We start from the raw sequence: 17,340 nt of genomic DNA on the forward strand, positions 1-17,340 counted from the left end.
TGTTAGAGAGGATTGGTTATGAAGAGGGCCCGGTCTCCGCGGCATCTCCGTTCCGCTTCCATTCTGCAGAAAGAAAAAAAAAAGAAAATATCTCGATAACTCCTAAACAGGGGTTTCTCCTCCAGCCCCCAGGGCGCAGGTGTCCTGGGAGGCCTGCCCAGCGGTCACCGCTTCCCTGAAGGATCCCCTGTGTCCAGTTCACACGACCCAAGCTGGGTGGGCTTCACCACCCCAACTCCTGGTTGCCTGCAGTTTCACAGACCTGCTGACGAAATACAGAGGCAAGCGAGCCTCTGGCTGCCCCTGTGGAAAGAGCAGAGTCCTGCACGCAGAAGCTGAGAGTGCTCACGGCACAGGAGCAGCGCTGAGCAGCCTGGTGCTAAAGCGATCGTCTCCCGAGACTTCCAAGTCATCAAATAAATAAATAAATAAATAAAAGGATTTTTTTTTTCTTTCTCAAGTTCATCTGTGCAGTTCTTTTGAGATTGGAAAATTGCAATCACATTTTATTCTGTTGTATTATCGGAGGCAATCGTAAAAGTGAAAACACACCACCACCCCCAACACCGCTCTTTAATAATAAATACTTTAACTTTAAAATAATAGCTATTATCCTTTCAGCTAATGGAGAAATTACCATTTTTACTCTGCCAGATATTCTTTTGGTAATAGAAACGCTAACCTTCTCTCTCCCTGGGGATTTATTAGGGAGCACGTGTCATCTTTGGCAAAGGAAACCTGGGAATGCGTTCCCCGTGGGACCCTGGGCCGGTGGAAGCTTTGCAGCCTCCAGCTGACCTCGGCAAACATGGAAAAGATAAGCAGGCGGCGGCTGCTCCCACGCAGTGCCACCTTTGCGAAATCCGCTATAGTTAGCTGCAGAAGCAGGCTCGCCGGTGGGGATGGAGCTCCGGCTCTGTGTCTCAGCGTCAAGCCCCCGGGGAGGAGAGCTGCCATGTGACAGAACCCCACCTTCCCGTGTGCGTGGCAGTGGCCGCGATGCTGCCCAGGGCTGGGTTCCCAGGGTCAGTGCAGAGCCGCCCTCAGACACAGGGTTTTGTTTCTAGGGCGGTGGCTTATTTTTCTCACTCTCCACTGAATTTCCCACAAGTCAGAGGGAGATGCTGTTTGGCTCACCGCGCCATTTTTCTGTCCCCAAGGATGTGGCAGGCGGCACCTCTGCCAAGGACGGTAAAAGGCCAGTAAGCCCTGTAACTGGCCGGCTTTGGCAGTTGGCGGTTGCAGAGGCATCTGTCCCCATGTACCTTGGGATCGGGGATCTGTTTCCCTGCCCTACCAAGATCCTGGATTTGCCACAATGGCCCAGGGAGGCTTCAGACAGTCTAGGGGTGACTCGGCCAGATTCTCACTCTGGACCTGAGCAGGGGCTCCCATCAAAGTTTTAGCCCGGGGAGACTCGGCAGCATTTGGGTGTCAGTGTCCCCACCGTGTTCCAAGAAGCCAGGTGTTTTCAAAATGACAGGATCGGAGCAACGGCCCTCCCTCTACCTTTGCATAACGCTGTGTACTGATACGGTCTCAATAAATCACCGTTGCTGGTACTGATGAGAAGCAAGGTGACCCTGTTGCAGAGATGAACGTCCGCAATTAGCTAACTTGGGCGCTGAGAAATCGGGATGCACTGTTACTTCCTCTCTAACCCGGGCTCTCCAAAACAGTAGACACTAGCCGTGGGTGCCTATTCAAATGTGAAATAAGCTCTTCGGTCCTACGGGCCACGTCTTGAGTGCTCAGCAGCCACACATAGGTGGCCACAGCCACCCTGCTGGCCCCACCCATTGTCACAGCAAGTGACAAAGCAGTTTCCTAAGTAAGAGCCCATGCCTTCGAGACAGAAGGGTGTTTGCAATCCAGGGGTGTTTCTAAGGACCCTTCTCTTGCTTGTAGATAGGGCCAGGCAACATTCTCACACAGCCAATATCCCTGATCAAGGCCAAGGACACCCGTAATTAACCTTGAGTGTAGAATATTAAACGGAAGGCAGGCTCAATGGAGGAACTTGCTGAGCCTTCCCCCCGATGTGGGTGTTATCTGGACTGCAAAGCCCAAATCCCAAAGAGCTGATGGCTGTGGCCATGACCAGGGGTGAATCTGGCCATCCCTGGACTGGTCTCCTTGCCCAAGGACCTGGAGGCCCTTCTTAATCTTTGTCTCCCCAACCCTCGACGCATGGGCCCTGGGAGTCCCCTACATGACACCCCTGAGGACCCAGCCCCCTTAGCCCCCTCGCCCCCTCCTCCACAGTCCCAGGCAGCCCCAGGGTGGCTGTCCCCTACCCTCTTTTTAAAATTTAAAATATATAAATGGGACCTTGGAAATGACTTCTTAAACTTGGGGGGAGGGGAGGTTGCATTTTAAAAATTACTACATTTCAACTTTTCACTTCCAGTCCGCTGCCCCCCCCCCAGCAGGATTCCAGGACACATTTATGATCGTCATAATTGTGAGTTAGAGATCTCCCTGGCCAAGTGAAATGAAATTACGAGAAACTGAAATCTGCTTTAATTGGAGCGTTTATGGAAAAAAAAAAAAAAAGAGAGAGAGTGGCTGTATTTTCCTTTATGCGGCTTTTGAGTTCACGGCTACACCTGTGTCTGCACAGCAGTAGGGCTGGGTCAACTTGGGCCGAGAGAGTCGGGAGGAAGGACTAGGTGCACCAGGAAGGAGTCAGTTTCTTAGCTTAAAAAAAAAATGGAGGTGCCGTGGCCGGGGTTCCGCCTCAGTGACCGTGCACCGAGTCGGCAGAAGCTGAAGGGCCGGCTCCTGAAAGCCTCATCAGGGCTTGTCATCGCTCTAATGAATATCATTTAAATTGCTTTGTATATTGGTGGAGTTTGGATGTCGATTTAATTTGTGCATGTGTTTGAGTTCTTCTGCTTGGCTAGGCTAACAGAGAAGCAGCCGCCTAATGAAAACTGAGTCGGTGACAGTGTGATGCGCTCCAACCCAGTCAAATGGCTTTGAAGGGCTGCCGTGACAGCCTTCCAAAAGAAGGAGACGGGGCTTGGGCAAAGAGAGAGGAGGCGGGCCTGCGGTGCCCGGAGCCCGCTGGCCACGGCCGCCGAGGCTTGGGGCTGCATGGGCAGGCTCTCGCCTTCAGCTCTGCTCGGGGACTGTGCCTGTGGAGCTGGGGTCTGGGAGCTCTCCCACCATGGACAGAGTCGCTGGGCTGGGTGCCATAAAGGTGACTCAGAGCCCCTCCCTCCAGCCGGAGTGCCAGCCGACATCCACCCCAGCAAGCAAGGGTCTCCCCCTGTATCATCCTCCACCCAAGCAGTGAGGCTGCGATGTGCTTCCTGTGGGGACCCACCTCCACGCTCACCCAGTGTCTTGTGTCTCCCCAGTCTCCCTGGGAGGGGCCCAGGCTGGGATTCGGTGGGGCTCATTGGCAAGGTGAGACCCAGTGGGGAGCAGTGGCCTACCCCAGTCCTCCCTGTGTCCACTGGCCTCTGTCTACAGGAGTGTTAACCACACAGAGGCTGCATGTAACCCTGGGGATCTGCCTTCCAGACATTCAGTCCCCTCCCTCCAGGAGGACATGGTGCTGGGAGGAGTTTGACCTGTGGCCCTTGTGTTGCCAAAAGAGACCAGAACTTGGGTCTCCCATCACACCATGGGCTCCCTGGCACCCCAGAGTCTCCTGGGCGTAGTGTGCCAGTGCTGTGTGGGGTGGGTTGTGCTAGGCCTGAGGAACCCCCTCTGCCTGCCCTCTGACTAGGTCACCGCCACCGGCCTCCCCTGACCTCCCATCATGGCCTGCTCATGTCTGGGCAATAGTCACGTGATCAGCAAGGTCATGGGCACCTGGGGAAATGAACCCCAAGGAGAACAGGCTCTGGGATTCTGCTGCTTCCTTAGTTCCAGAAATCCCTTGCCCCTTACCCTTAAATGCCTGCATTCCAAGAGAAGAACAGACCATGTGGGTGGAAGGCTGGGCACAAGTCGGGCCCATGCTTGGGGGAGCTGCAGGCCTCTCTCTTCTCACCAGGAGTAGCATGCAGTGGGGCAGCAGAAGAAAATGCTGGAAGGAGGCGGGGCCTGATGATACACTGGGACAAGTGAGGGGAAGCGGGGTAGGGCCTCTGGACTCCCAGAGAAGGGGACACGGCAGAGGCTTGCAGGGTGCTTTGTCTCCGCAGGCCACGAGGCAGCAGGGGCTGTTGCTAACACGGGCGCCTAACTGTGTTCTGAGGTCGGATCCCAGCGGCTCAGTGTGGCTGAGATGTGCGTGTGTGTGCATGTGTGCGTGTGTGCGTGTGTGCCTGTGTGCGGGGTGGGCGTGGGCAGGTCTCCTTGAACCCTGCACACCTCCCAGGTGAGGGCTAGCTGTCACCTGTGGAGGCTGAGAGCAGCGCCCCCTCACCTGTGTCCACTGCTGGGACAGGAAAGAAAATACCTAAGTCCTGGTTGTAGCCTCTCCCGGGACTGGATTCAAGCTGGAGAGGGGAACACGTAGATGTAAAACTAATCATGATGAATAGATGACAACATGCAATGAAGAAGGAGATTGGAGGGCTGGCGCTGTGATATAGCGTGTAGAGCCGCCACCTGCAATGCTGGCATCCCATTGGAGGCTGGTTCGAGTCCCCACTGCTCCACTTCCGATCCAGCTCTCTGCTCTGGCCTGGGAAAGCAGCAGAAGATGGCCTGGGTGCTTGGGCCCCTGAACCCATGTGAGAGACCCAGAAGAAGCTCCTGGGCTCCTGGCTCCTGGCTTCGGATCAGCACAGCTCCAGCTGTTGCGGCCATTTGGGGAGTGGACCGGTGGATGGAGAACCTCTCTCTCTGCCTCTGCCTCTGCTTCTGCCTCTCTGTAACTCTTTCAAATAAATCTTTTAAAAAAATGAGATTAAGCAGAAAGCAAAGAGTGAGACTCTGAACCTGGATGTGGCCTGGCTGGGAGCGGTTGATTGATTGGTCAGGGTGAAGCCGGACCTTGACCTTGAAGGACCTTGAGGTCACAAGCAGGGCAGGCCCCAGGGCACTCCTGCTCTGCTCAGCTGCCCAACTGGAGACCAGTAGCGTGCCCTTCACACCCTGAGCGAAACACCCTGGGCTGTGACCAGTGCTGTTCGGGTGCAGGGCCCCACACCCAGGGCTTTCCCAGGACTTGACACCATAGCTTCTTGGCTGCAGCTCTTTCCGAGAAGTGCAGACCCTCTCCTCGGGACAGAGTGTGTGCAGCCACCTTCGTCTCCTCGGGACAGACGGTGGGTGGCCCCGGGGGCTGTGGGAGGGACTCTGAAGTGCACCTGCAGACCTCTGTGCTGGGTCCCGGTGACCCTGCTACTGCCTTCCGGAACTTGGAACTCGGAGGATGCCCCTCCCTGTGCAGGCTCTGGGCACTGCCAGAGATGCTCTTCCACATGCTGTCAGCAAGGATCGGCTCAGGGCTTCAACCCCAAAAGGAGTCTGGGTTCATGTTGCTGAAGTCTGGGAATAGTGGCTTCAGGCTCAGCTGCATCTGGGCGCTCCGTGCCAGAGCCCTGGGCAGGGGTCTCACTGGCCACGGTTGGGTCCTGTCCCCATTCCAGGGCCAACCACTGTGCTTCTAATCACAAGTTCAGCCATGCCCACCTGCTTCCAGGTCCAAGGCAGCAGGCCTCTCTGCCCCACAGTCCGGTTCAAGCTGGACGCCCAAGGTCCTAGTGGGGGAGACCCAGGGGCTCGTGTTCCTCTGGGTATCTTGGGTGACATCTGGGCCTGGTTTACCAACTGGAGGATGAGCCACAGTGAATTTCTCAAGGTGGTCAGTTTTCCAGGGATTACTGGGAGACTCCTTTGGGGAAGCAGACCGTGAGGTTCCCACTGGCCTCCAGGACTAGGCTCTCTGGTGGGGTGGGAGTGCCTCCACCAGCATGGGCCATGGTGCATGGGGTGGGCAGTGCTTCCCCTGGGGACTCTGGCTGCCCCCTCCTTACAGCATCGCTGGGAAATCTTCAGGACAGAAGGGGCCTCTCTGCCCAGGGTCTGCAGGTCCTTCGTGTCCTCTCTTCCTAGGCCCCGGCATGGCTGCAGACCAGAATTCATTAGAAAGAGGGACCTCCATCTCTTAGCCCCTCTGGCACCCGAATCACACAGAGAATCTTCACCTGGCACAGGTTGCAAAATGCAGTGTGTGGGGGTGAATGTGACCTGTGGATTTGTTTGCTTTGAGTCACCCCACTTGATAGAACAGCATCATCATTTTGTTCAGCTCCAAATTCGGGGAACTGGGAGGGAGATTCAGGACAGCAGTCAGATTTCTGGCATCTCCAGCTGCCACCTTCCTATGTGACAGCAGGTGGCCAGCGCTGAGTAGGAGCTGCCCATTGGAGGGGGTACTCCATCCCCTCTGCTCCTTAATTTTCCTGGAGGCTGGACTCCTTCGGGAGTGGTATAGACAGTGAGAGGGAGAGACAGAGAGAAAGGTCTTCTTTCCGTTGGTTCACCCCCCAGATGCCCACCATGGCTGGAGCTACGCCGATCCGAAGCCAGGAGCCAGGTGCTTCCTCCTGGTCTCCCGCACTTGGGCCATCCTCCACTGCCTACCCTGGCCACAGCAGAGAGCTGGACTGGAAGAGGAGCAACCAGGACTAGAACCCGGCATCCATATGGGATGCCAGCACCACAGGCAGAGGATTAACCAAGTGAGCCACGGTGCTGGCCCCAAGAGAGGAGGATTTAAGTGTAGGTAGCTGCTAGGATAGGTGACCGCACAAAGCTCAGACAGCAGGGGAGAGTAGGACAGGAAAGGAAAGGAACCATTCTCCCCACATGAAGGTGGCCACAGTGGGCAGCTGGGACTCAATCCCTTGGGAGCCTGGGAGGACGGCAGCCAATCGGAGGGTAAGGCAGGTAAGGACCCACCTGGCAGGTAAGTCCTGTCTGGCATCAGCAGGACGCTGCCGCTCCCCCTCCACCACCCCCGCCCCCACACTGTGCATGGGCGGAATGTGTGCCTACAACCACAGGGCTGCTGCAGTGAGTGTTTGCACAGGTGCCATGGTGATGGCCAGGGGAGAAGAGGAGGCACAGGTGGCACCTGCTGCCTGCAACCACGCACGTGGCTGTCTTGCTCTGGGCACTGCCCTGTGCATTTCTTGAGGTGGTGTCTGACCCAGCAGGAGAGAGAGAGCTCAGCCTGGAGGAGTGACCAGCCCAAGGTGATGCTGGGGTCAGGGCTTGCAGCCTCCCGCCCCATTCCTCCTACCCTGGGCTTCTTCTCCCAAGGGGACCGCGTGCCTCACTCATCCGTTTTATTTTATTTAGTTATTTAATTATTTACTTATTGATGTGTTTATTACCCATCTAGTTGGAGAGATAACGTAGGGCTTCTGTACAGCTCATTAATTGCCTCATTGCTGGCTAAAAAACAGGAGATTGGCTAAGGGGGCGGGGGAGACTACGTGTGGGAGGACGTACAGGACTCCCAGATGCGTGGACTTGGCAGCTGCATGCAGGGTCCCACTTCCACCCCTCTATTGACCCCTGCACAAAATGACATCAGGCAGGAAGTGGCTGCACACACAGGAAGTCCCTCCCACAGGAAGTCCCACACTTGGCACAGGGCACATCTTGTAACCAGCAGCATGGATACCCCTCACCCACCCTCCTGGCCCCTCCAAGCCGGGGAGCGAGTACCCAGGGAATGCTCAGGGGTCCTTTGTGCCTTTCCCTGCTCCGCACACTGGCTGCTGGGGGCAGTCGTGAGCAGTGGGTAGAAGGCGGTGGACGCCAACCTCAGGCAGCCTTAGCACTCTTGCCTTAGACATCTTTGCTCGTGTGCCCACGCTCCCTGCTCCTCGCCGCTGCTTTGTGTGGGCACAGAAACGTCTTCCTCCACGGAAACAGCTTGTCTCAAAGTGGGTGCCAGCATCCGCATGGATTGTAATAGACCCAAGTGGGCACAATGACCTCGAGAACGTGGGGGTGAGTTGCCAGTCCCTGTCTCCCCAAGACAGTGGATGAGGGACTCCCACTCCCACACCCCACAAGCCATGGCCAGGGCTCAGGAGCTGCAGTTGTGAGTCATTCATCTGCAGATCCTGGGAGAAGCTGTCCTCGTGCCACCCTTCCCCAGGACATTCGTCCTGCCCAGCTCTGCTGGCCTGGGACATTTGTGCCAGGACTGCAATCAGTCAGTGTTGAGAGTGGCAAAAGGGGACTCTGAGAAGTTGACTCCATTTGGGTTTTCCCTCCCGGGTCCCTACCTCGCAGCCTCTCCCAACACCCACACGTCCACAGCCCAGCTGTTCAGTCCATCAGCCCTTGTCCGAGTTAACTATTCATTTTATGTATTTTAATTTGGGCAGCACATTTATTTGGCTTAAATTTCCTTTTCGGGGGTTGGAATGTGCCTTCCACACACAGGCTAACATGATCTGCTCAAATTTCGTCAGAAGGAGTTTAGTTTACAAAGATAGTAACTGAGCTATTAAAACCAACAACCCCTTTTAAAGCAAACAGACCATTAAAATATAGGAACAGTTTATGGCATAAATAAAATTGAGGATATAGATTATTTAAAGATAAGATTTTCAAGAAACAGGGATAAAAAAGAACCATTTAAATAATTTCTCCACCACACACACACACACGTGCACGCTCACACACACACACACATTTTTTACAAAGTGAACTTCAAAATGCAAATGCAATTGACAAACAAAAAGCACAGACCTACGCCGAAAACCTATCTGCCTAGTAAAGACATCCGAAAAAGGCTTGACTTTTCCTTCTCAATTTGTAGATGGCTTCCAAGGGGTGGGGTAGGGGGAACTACTTGAATTCATAAATGGCAGAATTTACCCAGCTCGTAAAAGCTACATCGTGGAAAAAAAAGAAGCCAGACGTTTGCTTCTAGATCATTCTCTCGTGCTGACTGACAGATACAATAATTCCGTCCATTAGTCCGATCCATTGTCTTCCTGAGGCACAGAAGTACTGTACCACGGAGGTAGATTTCCACTGCTATGCATATTTTAAGGGTTATTTGGCAACACGAGGAAAGCTAAAAGTAGCCTCTTAATCTAATTAATTGACATTTCTGAATCTTGCTTTCACAACAACACATGGTTTCATGTTCTGGGTTTTAGCACTTGTCAAGCTTTTTTGGAGAATGTTTTGGTCAGAATGACAAGATAATTTGTGGCTGAGGCTCCAAGCTAGAGAAGTGTTTAAGGCTATAATGATTTATTATCATCACAGAATAACAAAATTTACAAAGTGTTTCATCAGAAATTTTGAAATAAGTTTGCCACCATAGAAGCAGCCTGGAGCCGGGGGTGGGCCAGGGTAGGAGACAGGGAGGGTTCAGTCTTTGTATACAAACTCAGCCGCCACGGATTTGTTACAATCTCTCTATTAAATTTATCTGGGCACGTTCCTTGAGAGAGAAACCACAGAGCACTTGAGGGGGGACAAGAGGTGATAAAAGAAGAAGGGAGAGAGCCCTCCGCGCCCGCCCCCCGCTTTTGTGAGCAGGAAATCCGAGTCCCCGGCTCCTCTCTGAACATATATGTGGCTGTAGTCAGCGTTGAAATTTCTACATTTTGGCAACGGTCAGAGTGAAAGTAGTCGCACTATCTATAGAAACTTCGAGATGGAGAACACTTGGAGTACGCTGCTGAAAATGCAAGAAACACATTTCTGAGGATGAAATGATATCACTGAGTGACAGGAAATTAACATGCTGACATTTGCAGACTTTCAGAGCCTTGCCACGAGGAGAAGGAAGGCGGCGCGAGGAGCTTGGCCGCCTGCGGCTCTCCCCTGGGAGAGGCAGCCCCGCCCTCCAAGGCCAAGCTCCCCGGCCTTGCCTGTGGGCCTTGCTGCTCTCGGCCCGGATGAGCCTGAGACTACTCTTGGGGACTGTGCAGGGCACAGTCCGAGAGCTCCGTGGCGTTTCCCTGGAATGTCACAGGTTCCATCGGCTGTAGGAACAGCTGCAGGCATTAACATCCTAATATCCTTCTGCCTACAAAAGGCCGTGGGGGTGCTCACACACTCTGAGCAGTCGCTCCTTGCACGGGTAGGGGAGACAGAGGCACAGAGCAGACATCAGTTTCCGAGGTGGAGGCGGGGGGCTGCTGCTGCCCCTGCACCTGACAGAAGCTCTGTGTTATTATAGGGGCTGGCACGGTACTTGGCACACACAAGCTGCTGAAGTCATGAACCCATTCAGTTCATGAAACAAGGCTACGTTATTGAAAAATAGCCACGAAATGAGCTGATTTCACCCCAAAACCTTCCCACTCGGGTTCACGGCCTCCGTGACACCTGCAGACCCCTGGACTTGTGTGACGAGAGGCGGACTCCTGTTTCCCAGCCCTCAGAGGCGTCCTCATTCTCCCAGCCCAGCCCCAGCTGCACCAATGGACCTTCCCTCCCTTCTGATGAGCCAGTTACTACTCCTGCTGAAAAAGCTGCCGGGGAACGAATACGGAGATTTGAACGCTATTCTCGGAGAGCAAACTGGGGGCCAGAGTTCTCCTGAACACACGGTAGGAAGATGTGGCCTAGAAGCTGGGCGGATGCTGAAGCTGTGCTCCGAGCTATGTGGCCGCACCCCAGGCCCCAGAGCATCACGGCCCAAGAGTGGGAGAGGACGGTCATGGACCATACCTTTCGGGTGTGTCCTCTGCCAACTGTGCTTAGGCAGAGCACCCAGGAGCAGAGATGGAGCTAGAGAGTGTGACAGTGACCCGGGTTCAGCAGGAGAGGAGACCAGGCTGGGAGGAAAGCCCTTATGACCAGCCTGAGCTCAGCAAGCTCTACGCTCAGGGCTCATACCCAAAGCTACAGGAGCCATGTCTGCCCTCTTAGCAATTCAGCTGGGAGGTCAGTTCAGGTCGGGGGTGGGGGGCAGGAATGTGCCACAGATTGGTACCTAGCACGGATCTGATGGTTAGACATCAAATCAGAAGAGCTTCCGTCCCCCCCCCCCCCGCCCCACCTCCGTCCCACCAGGGGCCATTCCTTCCCACGGGAAACCTTGTTTTCTGGGCTTCCCTGTGGTATCCCTCTCCCGTGGCCTGAGACAGAACGCGTGGCCCAGCCCTGGACCCCTGCGGGTCCGGAGGAGCTGCCCTTCTCTCCCTCCGCCCAAGAGCAGCTACTGTGTCCCAGCTCACAGCTGCCGCGGCCGCCGTGGCCCCCCTGAGTGGGAGGACGTGGGGCTTCCATAAAAAATGACCTTTGTTTCTCTTCCTGACGTTGAGTGCAAATCAAGTGGGCTTAGGTGAGCCCCCGCCCCTGGAGGGGATGGCCTGGGGGTCCACCTCGCCTTCTTCTGGCGCCGGGGACCGCAGCCCCCTGTCCACATGTGTGGCAGGAGGGGACCATTTTCCTGGCAGACACCTTGACCAGGCCGTGCCAGGGCAGCTAGAGGATTTGCGAGCCTCGGGCCACGTCATGGGCAAAGACTTGTTACGAGGTAACATAAGTTGAGGGTAACCTTTCAGCAGAACAGTTTGAGTTAAAATAAAGGGATTGAAAAAGAGTACAATGACCAAAAAAATCTATAAAAATGCAATTGCGCTAATATAATTTTATCACTTATTTAAAAATTTAGTCGACCCAAAAGACTACCAAGTGTGAAATTAAGGAACAGCTCCTCTACTTTTATGGAAATCACTCTTCCTCACTTGTCTAATAGCCTGATTTTGTCAGATCATTTATTTCCATGGTTTTAAAATGAGCTTGACAGACAGAATTTTATAACACCACTTTACTGCAAATAAGAACATCATTTTCGCTTATTAAAACTGAAGCTTAGAGAAAGCATTAAAATTAACAGTTCACTCTGCTTTAACCTTTTGAATACTGCTGTGACTCTATGCCATAGACCATGTGCACGGAAGACTCAGGGGCTGGGGGTCGATGGAGGAGGTGGGACAGGGCCCGGAGCCCCGTCCTGCTGGGACTCTCAGAGGACGCCCACCCAACTGGAAATGACTGTGATGGCGCCCCCAGGAACCGCCTCAGTGGTCCAGGGAGCTGCAGCCACAGAGAACCACCCCTAGGGCCCAGGGGAAGCCAGAGGAAGAGGCTCCTGCTTCAAGCTGGGGCAAGGGGCTGAACATCCCTCCCCATGAGACTCCACTGATTGACGGGCTCAATCAAGAACCTGGTGGCCTGCTCCTTGCTTTATTCAGCGAATATTCGTCGAATGTCTATCCAGTGAGATGAAACAGGGAGCCAGACCATGTCCTTGACCTTGACCTGTCTCTGGGTGAGAGACGGTCATCCAAGAAGCAGTGAAGAGTGCAGTCTCTGATGGGTAGGGGGCAGCAGGCTGCGGAGCAGGCCCGCGAGGGACACTGGGAAGTACTTGGGGAAGACAAGTGCCATTGCTCTGGCTGGGGGCTTCCGGGCAGGGGTTTGCGTGGGGGCATTTCCCAGTCTTCGTGAGCGACTGTCGTCCCTTTCCACGCCCTGTAAGACCTGGGTCAGTGTCTGTACTGCACAGAGGAACTGCAGTCTTCATTGCTGTGCCTGTGCATTGCGACCCAAACCTCGGAACACCACCGGCAGCTGTCACCCAGTGACGGCGGTGGGGGGGAGCTGGCGGCTCTGCTCCGCTTCCTCGATTTCGGGTGGGACGAATCCCAGATGGCGTGTTTCCCAGAGCCTTCCCCATGCGCCAGGGGTGGGAAGTCTTCCTAACAGTACCTATTCACATACCCTAGTCCTCAACCAGTCTCTCCTATACTTCTCCAAACAGCTCCTTGCCATTGAATGCTTGGCTCACAGTTTGGGAAGATTGAGCCCTAGGCAAGGACCCATGTCAGCAGCCGGGACCTGTGGTTTCTGTTTTTCTCCAAACCCCTCTTTCATGCATCCACTCGCAGTCCCGACTCTTCCTACCCCAGCCCCTTTGCCAGGATGGCTCTGTGTAGTAGCCACCTGCCCAGGCCCAGCTCTGCCCACAGCCAAGTCCCTCAAGTCTGCCCTGGAGGTATCTGATGCTGCCTGGGGGACACCTGCCCAGCTTGCTCAACCCATGCTCTCTGTTAGTCCTTTTCTTTTTTTTTAAAGATTTATTTATTTATTTGAATGTCAGGGTTACACACAGAGAGGAGAAGCAGAGAGAGAGAGGTCTTCCATCCGCTGGTCACTCTCCAGTTGGCTGGAGCTGCGCTGATCCAAAGCCAGGAGCCAGGAGCTTCTTTTGGGTCTCCCACATGGGTGCAGGGGCCTAAGGACTTGGGCCATCTTCCACTGCTTTCCCAGGCCATAGCAGAGAGCTGGATCGGAAGATGAGCAGCCGGGACTCGAAGTGATGCCCATATGGGATGCTTACCCTGCAGGCGGTGGCTTTACCTGCTATGCCACAGTGCCGGCCCCTCCCTGGAAGTCTTGAGCACAGCAAGGCGGCAGCTCCTGGGGCCAGTGTGATAGGAGATGGGGCACCTTCCTGCCCTCCCCTCCCCTCCTGGGACCCTGCTCACGGAGTCCTCCAAAGTCCCACAGGTTTGTTCTGCTGGCCTTCTGCTCCCTGTCCCTGAATAAACACAGCAGTCACACTTACAGCCTGTGCTCAGCTCTGTCTTCAGAGGACCCAGGCTGATCCAGCAAAGGCAGCGAGGCTCATTCGTGCACTGGAAGGGTTTGCCAGGCCAGCCCGTCAGGGCCCATGTCTGTGCTTAGTTTCAGCCTTCCTCCCCTCTCGCCCTTCCAGATAGGCTGTGCTGTTTGGCCCGCCTCTGCCTTGGCTTATGGCATTCCTGCTGCTCACTAGGGAAGTCATGCCCCTCCCTGGGGCTCCCTGGTGAGACCAGCATCCTGAGAACCACGGCACTGCTGTGAGAGCAGGTGCACAGGCTCTGTCTGTTGGGTACTGTCACTTCCTCTTTCTAAACGGGGGACCTTCCCTGTGCCTGCCACAGGGTGGATAATGGAGAAATGATGAATGATTGGAAAAAGAAGGAATGCACAGTAAAAAAAAAAAAAGGTGAATGAACAAGCTTGGTACCTGTTTGCTGTCTGTTACAGCACCGAGCGTCTGCCTCACGTGCCCTCGGGGATACCCCCAGGCACAATCACTCACTCCGAGGCCCCCTGGGCAAACATCTGTCACTACTTTGTGTTACAAGCTGCTCGAAGGTGAGTCTGTACCGGAGCCGGGGAGCACCTGGGGGCTGGATCTTCCCGTCTCCCTGGCACCTGAGAAGGGCCTGGCAGAGAGTCAGCATGGCCCGGTGGCAGGCAGGTGCATCAAAGACGTGCGTGGATTGTACTGAGATGTAAGGGAGAGTCTTCAGCAAGCAGGGAGGACCTGAGAGCAAGGGTGTTCCCTGGCGAGTTTGCAGGAGCCAGGCCCTGACCGTCCCTCTGCGTGTCCAACCCCTTCCCACCCCACAGCGATCCGAGGAGGGGAGCCATGCTCTAACCTTCTTTCTGCCCCCCATTTTTTTAAATAAAAAATTGTTTATTTTTGAAAGGCCAGACTTACAACGAGAGAGAGGGAAATATGAGAGATAGCTTCCCTTTGCTAGTTTACTCCCTAGACGGCCGCAATGGCCAACACCAGGCAAGGTCAAAGCTAGGAGTCACCCAGGTCTTCCAAGTGGGTGCAGGGACCCAAACACCTGGGCCAGCTTCTGCTGTTTCTCCCAGGCCGTCAGCAAGGAGTGGATGGGAAGTGGAGCAGCCAAGACATGAACTGGTGCCTGTATGGGATGCTGGCATCGCACGCGGTGGTTTTACCCTCTCGGCCACAGTGCCAATCTTTAGAATCTTATATAAAGAAGGGCAACATGTGCCCAGGGGGAGTGGACAGCAGAGCTGAGGCCACATGGCAGTGGTAGTGGTGGATGGCTGCACACCCAGGTCTGGGTCCCCCAACTCTGGAGCCGCCCGGCCCCTGCACCCCCGGAACTGGCCCAGCACCTCCTGCCCTGGGCAGTCTCATCTCCTGTTAACTGGGGTGCCACTCTACTCTTCTTCCTGAGGCTGTGAACCAAGGAGACGCCCCCTTCTCAGGCCCATGACACCAACCCCTGGCCAGTACTCAACACAGGGTAGGCTCTCTGTCTGTCCGTGGCATGAACCTGGTCCCCAAGGTGTAGAGAGAGGCTGGGCCAGCAGATGTCCCCCTGCCAGGTTCCGAGGTGCACACAGCACTCCCCTGCGTGTCCTCTCTTCTGCCGTTGCCCCTGTCTGGGGGTTGACCAACCCCCACATGCCCCAGGAGCCCGCAATGACTGTGACGTCAGCCCAGGCCACACAGGTCATGAAGGAGCAGCCTTGGGGACAGGTGACAGTGGTGTGGGGTTTGGTGGGAACACTGCTCACATTAGCCCGAGAGCTCTGACCTGACGAGGGAAGGGGCACAGCTCTGGGTGGTGCAGACAGCGATTTGCAAATTGGACCAGGTGCAATCTCAGAGGAGACAGAGCCGTGGGTCCTGAGAATGACCCAGGTGTGCTGCATACTGAGTGACGAGGAGGCCTGGGCAGTCTGGGGGATCGGAGGCTGCCGCCTCTTCCTAACAGAGCTGGGGCTCCAGATCAGCCTCCGACATCCCCTGGGTTCTCTGTCTCCCACTGTGGAGCAGCAACGGAAGCACAGAAAAATCTGGAACATTCTGTAGGAGTCCCCCATTGAGGACCAACAATTGAAACTTCAATTCATCAGTTTCCCTCCTGCTGTCACCAGCGTCCCAGGAAAAGCGACCGAAAAGCAGATTCTTTCCTTATCTCCTTGGATGGGACCCCCCACCTCCCCGCCCAGACCTTCTCCTGGAGGTCGGGAGGAAGTGGGGGCTGCTGGTCACTCAGTCTCCTGGAAAGTGACTTCCAGCTGCCCATTGGACTGAGCAGGTTGGAGTGCAGACAGAAGACTTGGCCCAGGTGGATCACACAGCGACACAGAATAAGAACTAGAACTCGAAGTCTCGGCTCCTTCCAAAAACCCAGGAAGGTAGAGACTGGCAGAAAAGCCTGGCCCAGTGGTGTCTGTTTACAGGGCAGGAGCTCAGGAATGCGTCCATTGTGGAGGAACAAAGCTTGCAAAAGGCTGGGTGAGGCCTGGTGTGTTTTGTGTTTCAGCTTGGGGGCTGGGTTGAGGGGCCCCTCCCTGCCATGGTCCAGCATGGCTCAGTTCCCAGCGTATCACAGTTTCACTGCACCTGTGCGGATTCACACCAGCCTCCTCTGTGGGGTTGCTGTGCCCCAGCCCAACCGTGTGCACCCTTGGGTACAAGGCTCTGGAGTCCAGCATCCCAGAGCAGCCATGGCCACGAAACCTTTCGTTTTGTTCTAGTCCTAGTAGATGTCACAGGGATGCCGAGGCTGGATGGAGTTGGCCCGCCGGTCTCCCCTTGCTGGCCAAGTCCCCAGATGCTGATGGCAGAGTTAGAGGCTGTCCCGGGAGCCCCTCTACTCTGTGGATGAGGGGACAGTGTCCAGACAAAAGCAGGAGCTGCCTTGGCCACATCCACTGGCCCCTGAGTCTCAAGGACCCGCAGCAGGACAGACGAACAGGCTGTGAATCTGGGGCTGTCATTCAGAAATTACTGCGCTGAGCTTGGCTGCCTCTCTGCTGGGAAACACCCACACACTACAAAAGTAGAAAGCGAATTCCCTTGTCACTCCCACCCCTCGGCTGATGGGCAGCAGCTACGTGGCGGGCTCCGTGTGTTCCACCCCTGAGGACTGGTGTGCCCAGGAAGGAGTGACTGTGAGCACATGCTGGCACTTGGTTTCCTCCGTATATGTGGTCATTGTGCACATATTGACCTGTTATCAGAATGACAGGAAGAGATGCAGAGAGAGAGAGAGAGAGAGAGAGAGAGAGAAATCATCCATCTCCTGGTTCACTCCTCAAATAGCTACAGGAGCCAGGCCTGGGCCAGGCTGCAACTGGGAGTCCAGAGCTGCATCTGGGTCTGCCCCAAGTACTTGGACTGTCCTCCATTGGTTTTCCAGGAGCATTAGGGAGCTGGATAGGAAGCAGAGAGCACAGACTTGCACTGGTGCTGGCATTGCAAGTTTGGTTGCACCACCATGCCACACGGTCCCTTGCCTGTCTCAGACCCCTCGCCTGTCTCAGGCCCCTCGACTTCCCTCTTCATCCGTGCACAGTTTGGGTGCAGCTTTGAGCCTTCTGTGGTTCTCCGACCAGGGACGTCTGTTGTATTCCCCTTTCCTTTGTCTTTTTAAAGTTCCCTGTTCTGCCCTGCCCCATAAATAGCAAACCCCACTCTCCATGCACACTTGCCAGCCTCTGTGTAGGACACTCCCCTAACAGGCACTATGCTTGGCCAGAGGACACGCATTCTAGCTTTGGAACGTGCCCACGGTGTCCCCCAGAAGACCACCTGTGTGCTATAGG

Source organism: Oryctolagus cuniculus, chromosome 18 (assembly GCF_051225735.1).
Source record: "Oryctolagus cuniculus isolate XC-2025 breed Fujian yellow rabbit chromosome 18, ASM5122573v1, whole genome shotgun sequence".
NCBI classification, from domain to species: Eukaryota; Metazoa; Chordata; class Mammalia; order Lagomorpha; family Leporidae; genus Oryctolagus; species Oryctolagus cuniculus.